We start from the raw sequence: 7344 nt of genomic DNA, 5'->3' as shown, positions 1-7344 counted from the left end.
CGGTTATAGGTTATCTAGTAAGCACAGGTTAGATAAGCAGTAGTATCATGTAGGTCACGGGGCAAGTGTCACGTGATGGATAGACAGGATAGGCAAGCTATCCAGGCTATCCGTGGATAGACAGGATAGACAGTCTACCCAAGCTATCCAGACGAGAACGAAGGTCTATATAAGGGAATGGGTTTCATTACAATGTAGAGCTTCGTGCTCAAGAACAATCATTAGTTTCATTACTATAGTTACGAGAATTGCAACCAGTTACAACCTTATCGAATTCCTACTTGAAGTCTAGTCTAAACCACCTCGAGAGATCTCTAGACACTTCCACGTGACCCTAGAGGCAGCTCCCGTAACAATAAAAACCTAATTAATTAAGGGTTTCATTATTTCTTTTTATTTTTATTATATATTTTATTTCAAATAAACAAATTCTTTATTTGTAATATTGTAATTTTCAAGATTACATCTTTATTAAGAATTAATAAGTAATAAATTAAATAAAAAAAATAAATAATACTTTTAGAATATTGAATATTCTAAATTCTCTTTATTATATATACTAAACCTATATATTATTATTCTATTTCAATATTATTGTTACGACGGATTAGTAACAGGCTGTAGAATCACCAACGTATAGGCTATAATGGTATTATAGGCCTTAATGATTCAGTTATAGTATATTGGGGAATATTAAGTATTCAAGAAAAGCCTTAAATATATATATAGTATTAGTTATAAGATATCCTAAAAATATAGAATACAATTCCTAGGATAATAGGTTTTAGAAAATATTAAATATAACTTTGTAAACTTTTCGCAAAGTTATATTAGTAATATTCTAGGAGATTGGTTTTAGAATAAAAAGGATAAGCTAGGATAATAGGAATTATAGGATAAATATTATATAATTAAAAGCCAATCGACTTATCAATCGATTTGCTAATCAACTTATTGATCGACTTCAGAATAAAGGTTTATATATAAAATAGATTTTATTATAATATAGAATTTTGTATTCAAAAACAATTATTAATTTTATTATTATAATTATAAGAATTGCAATCAATTACAACCTTATTGAATTTCTATTTGAAGTTTAATTTAAACTATTTCAAAAGATTTCTAAATACTTCTACATAACCCTAGAAATAGTTCCCATAATATTTTAAATATCATTTCTATTTCAAATATTAATTTAATAAATCAATCACTAATATAATATTTAGAGATATTGCTATAAATCAATTTACTAAAAATACTAATAATATCGAAATAACCAATATTTTAAAGAAAATTATTATTAATAAAATATTTAAAATTACTTTATTAAATAAGTATTAAAATAATTAATAAGAATTCAATACTTTTCTTTTATAATTTGAAATTTACTTTTGATTTAATAAAGACAAATTCATTATTAAGAAATCCAAAAGTATATAGATTGTATTATATTTTCGAAATAAAGTAATCAAATAAATTCAATTATATTTGTATAATTATTTCGAATATAATAATAAGAATTATATATAATTCATTTAAACAATTTTTAATAGTTTTAAAGAATTTAAAATAGAGATTTATAAAATCTTTGAAAATTCTAATAAATTAGAAATAATAGAAGATAAAATCTTCAATTTCAAATAAATAGAATTAATATTAAAATATATTATAGAATTTCGAAAATATATTAGAATAATCAAATAAAACAAAATCATTATTATAAATTATTATTATAAGAAATTCAAATCAAAAGTTAAATTGAAATTAAAAAGATTTATTGAAAATACAAATCTAAACAATTTAATTTAGAATTTTATTAAATTAAATAATTGTTTTTATAAATATTAATAAAACTAGAGATTATATAAACCCTAAGGAAATCAGAAGTCAAAGTGTTATTATAAAAATGAAAATAGATTATATTATAATTCATAGAAATATAAAAATCCTATAAAATTAAATATTATATATTATACAAATAGAAATAATAATTTAGAAAAGAAATAAAAATAAAAAAATAATTTATATTTTGAATATGGAAAAACAGAATATCGAATAATAGATTATTGAAATAAAAAGATAAAAGGAAAAAGAGATAATTTCAAATCTAAATTTAATAAAAGCCAATTTAATATTATCTTTATAATTCTAGAAAACTTAATTAAATTCGAAAATATTAAGATTTTCATTATTAAGGAATTTCAATAATTATTAAAGGAATTATTATGAAATCAAAATAGTATAAATATAATAGATATATAAAAGCAAGAGTATTACAAAACCCTAATATTTTTTATAATAAAAGAAAATTATTAGAATGAGATAGAAATAGATTATACTATAATAAATTGAACAATTTGTTATAATGAATTCTATAAAATCTATTAATTAAATAAAAAAGCAATTGAATAATTCTCTAAAAAGAAAAAAATGAAAAACTATTAAAATAATATAATATATAAGGATTTAATTTTCAATATAATTTTACAAAAAGTTTGCAAAGTTATTTAACAATTGAATATTATGGGATAAATAGAATAAATATATTACAAAGTTCAAATAAATGAATATATATAATCAGTTATAATAGATTTAGGAATTATAGGAAATTTTATTATATTAAAAGTTATAAAGTATTTAAAAATATTATTTCAAATAAAACAATATTTCTATTGATTACAATTAATTAATAAATAATTAATAGAATCTAACAAAAAGATTTTATAGAAAACAATCTTAATATAAATAAATATAATCTAATATATAAAGATTATATAATTTAATATTATATTATTAAATCAATAACAAATCATTTTAGAAATGCTATAATTAAAAGTATATAATTCGAAAATAAATTAGGTATAAGAAATTATAATATTTGATTAATATAAAAACAATTATAGAAATATATTAAAAATATTTGTGAAATATAATATATATCAAAAGGAATTGAATATAAATAATATTAGTAATATAGAATATTCAATTTAAAGTTCTCTATTAAAAGCAAAGGCTAATATATTTCCTTTATAAATACAAAAGTTAATGATATAGTATGAAATTATAATCGAAATAAAAAAGAGATTTACAATATCAAAATAATATAAGAAATATAAATATATTTTTAAAGAATTAGAAATCTATAAAGCTTTATTAGAATATAAGTTATGGGATTATAAAATAATATTAAAGAAAAACAAAATGTTTATATATATTTCAATTTATTTAATATTAATTAATAAATTAAAAAGATTTAGAGAATATATTGATAATAATTTAATTAAGAAATAAATTAGGAAATCTATATTCCAAATAGCTAGTTCAATTATGTGGGTATTTAAAAAGAATGGATCTAATAAATTAATTATAAATTATAAAAAGTTTAATATATTTATTAAGAAGAATTGATATCCATTTTCATTAATTATAGAATTAAAAAATTGATTAAATAGAATTATAATATTTATCAAAATGAACCTACATAATAATTACTATTTGATTAAAATAAAGGAAGACAAAGAATAGAAAACCATTTTCAAAATAAAATACAAATTATATAAATATCAAATTATATTGTTTAGATTAATTAATATATTAGTTATTTTTATAAGGTTTATAAATAATATATTATTATAATATTTGAATATTTATTATATATATTATTTGAATAATATTCTAATATATTTAAATAATAAAATTCAATATATTAAAGATATTAATAATATTTTTAAAAATCTATTTAAAACAAATTTACTATATAAATTAAATAAATATAAATTTTATATTATAAAAATAGAATTCTTGAAATTCATTATATCAAATTAAAAGTTCAAAATAAATAAAAACAAAATTAAAACAATATTTAAATAAAAACAATTAATTACAATTAAGAAAGTACAATTCTTTTTAAGATTTATTAACTTTTATAAAAGATTTATTAAAAATTATTTAAGAATTATTATATCTTTAATTATATTAATCAAAAAAGATTAAAAAAGCTTCAAATGGATTATCAAAATATAGGAATTATTCAATATATTCAAAAAAGTAATAGTAGAAGAATCAATATTGTTGATTTTTAATTTAGAAAAAGAAATCATAATAAAAACAAACTTTTTAAATTTTGTTATAGAAATAATTCTAAATTAATTAGAATAGAATAGAAAATGTTAGTTAATTATATTCTATTTTCGAAAACTATTATTAGTTGAATTAAATTATAAAATATATAATAAAAAACTATTAGTAATAATTAATATATTTAGAAAATAATAAATATATTTGAAAGAATTGAAATATATAATATAGATATATATAAATTATAAGAACTTGATTTATTTTATTATAACGAAGTAGTTAAATAAATAATAAATTAAATAATTAGAAATTATAGTTAATTATAATTTTAGAATTTTATATATTAAAGGATTAAAAAACATTAGAGTCAATATTTTTAATTAAAAATTAAAATATTAAAAAAACAAAATATATAAATTATATATTATATTTAAAAAAAATAGTGAATTATTAATTTATAATATATTATAATTTATAATAATATATTTATTAAAAGATAATTATTTTAGAAAACAGATTCAATTATATTATAATAAGAATACTATAGTTATATATATATATAAGATAATAGAATTAGAATTTATTATAGAAAATAATATTATATACTTTTATAGAAAAGTATATATTCCAAATCAAATAATTAAGGAATTTATAATAAAACAATATAGATTGCCGATATATAAATACCAAGAAATTATAAAGATATTTATAAAAATATAAGAAATCAATTACTTTTTACAAATGAAAATAATAATTAAAGAAATTATTGAAAATTGTAATATCTATATATAAAACAAATTATTATAATATACTTTATATAATCAGCTCTAAATTTCAGATATATTTTTTTAATTATGAAAATTTATTATATAGGATTTTATAATTAAATTACTATTCTCAAAGAATTCTATTATAGGAATTAAATACAATATAATATTCAATATAATAAATAGACTAACGAAATTTATATATATAATATTATTTAAAAAAATATAAAATATTAAATAATTAATATATATATTTTTAAAGGTTATAATAAGTATATATAAAATATTAGATAAGATAATCTCGAATTGAAATAAGCTTTTTATTTCGAAATTCTAAATTACTTTATTAGTATTTATAAATATCAAAAAAAAGCTATTGATATTTTTCTATTTACAAATAAATAATTAAACAAAAAGGATTAATTAGATAATGAAAGTATATTTTAAATGTTATATAAATTATCAATAAGATAATTAAATAAAATTATTATTTATAATATAATTTGTATATAATATATTAAAAACAAAAACTATGAAAATCATATTAGTATAAGCTAATTTTGGGTTTAATTTACAAATGTATAAAATTTCAATATTATAAGAAGTTAATATTGAATTAGCAATAATATAAATCGAATAACTAAAAGATCTTCAAAAACAATTAGTTTTTGATTTAAGATTTATATTTTTCAAAATAGTAATATATTATAATACAAAATGTAATATAGAATCTATATTTAAAAAAAGGAATAAAATTTATTTATTATAATAAAATATTGAAACCAAAAAACTGAATAATAAACTCAATTACAAAAAACTAAAATCATTTAAGATTAATAAGATAATAAAAACAATTAATTATTAATTGAAATTATTAAATATAATAAATATCTATCCAATATTTTATATATCCTTATTTAAATTAATATTATTAGAAGCATCAAATATATTATTTACAAAAATTAAATTAGTCAATCTAAATGTTATATATAATATTGAAATAATATTAGATCATAAATATATTAAAAACAAAATCAAGTATTTAATCAAATAATTAGATTATTTATATTTAGAAAATATATAGGAATTTAAAAAAGATCTTAGTTATCTTAAGAAATTATAAACATTCTATTTGAAATACTTATATCTACCAATAAAGCCTTAAATTTTGTATTAGATAATAAAGACAATAAAGAATTAAAGAAATCAAAAAAAGAATTATTAAAAATAAATATTATAATAGCAATTATTATTTCTTTCTTTATATATTCCTTTTCCAATTTTTTTTTTTTCAATCTTTTATTCTTTTCAATTAAATTAAACTTTTTTAGTATATAAAGATTTCAATAAATCATTTCCTTTTTATATTTATAAAGAAATTCTTATTATTTGTATAATTGAAAAATCCAAATATTAATTTTCTACAATTAAATAAAAGCCTTTTCTTTTTCCAAATATAGCAACTCCTATTATTGTTTTAAAGATTTATAATTTATAAGTATTTCTAATTTAAAACAATAATAATCTTTTTTATAATAAATATATTTAATATAATATTATAATAAACTATTATTAATAATATAATAATAATTGAATTTGATATATAAATTATAAAAATCTTTTTTAATATTAAAACATTTGATATAATGAATTAAATTAAGAATATTATAAACAAAAATTATTTATATAGAAGATATATTAAAAAAGAAAATATTATAATCATTTAAATAAATGAAAGGGAAGATATATTAATATAAATGTTTGAAATAAATGCTAAACTAAAAAAGGGATAGTATTATAATGAATTAATAATAGGCTATAGAATTATTAATATATAAATTATAATAATATTATAGGTTTTAATAATTCAACTACAATATATCAGGGGATATTAGATATTTAAGAAAAGCTTCAAATATATATATAATATTAATTATAAGATATCCTAAAAACATAGAATATAATTCCTAAAATAATAGATCCTAAAAAATATTAAATATAACTTTACAAACTTTTTGTAAAGTTATATTAATAATATCCTAGGGGATTGACCCCAAAATAAAAAGAATAAATTAGAATAATAAAAATTATAAAACAAATATTATATAATTAAAAGTTAATCAATTTATTAATTGATTTATTGATCGATTTATTGATTGACTTCAAAATAAAAATTTATATATAAAATGAATTTCATTATAATATAGAACTTTATACTCAAAAACAATTATTAATTTTATTATTATAATTACAAGAATTGCAATTAGTTATAATCTTATTGAATTCCTATTTGAAGTCTAGTTTAAACCATTTCGAGAGATCTCTAGACACTTCTACGTGACCCTAGAGGTAGCTCCTGTAACAAGAAGCTATATAAAAAGCTTGATAAGAATTTCCTATATTGATATAAAAAGGATGCTAGATATTACAAAAGATTGAGATTTCGAAAATGAAAACAAGAAAGTATATTCAAAAACTAAAATTGATTGGATATTGA

The sequence above is a fragment of the Botrytis cinerea genome, chromosome 11 (genome assembly GCF_000143535.2).
Source record: "Botrytis cinerea B05.10 chromosome 11, complete sequence".
NCBI classification, from domain to species: Eukaryota; Fungi; Ascomycota; class Leotiomycetes; order Helotiales; family Sclerotiniaceae; genus Botrytis; species Botrytis cinerea.
The sequence above is the reverse complement of the archived record's forward strand: the minus strand, read 5'-3'. Positions refer to the sequence as shown.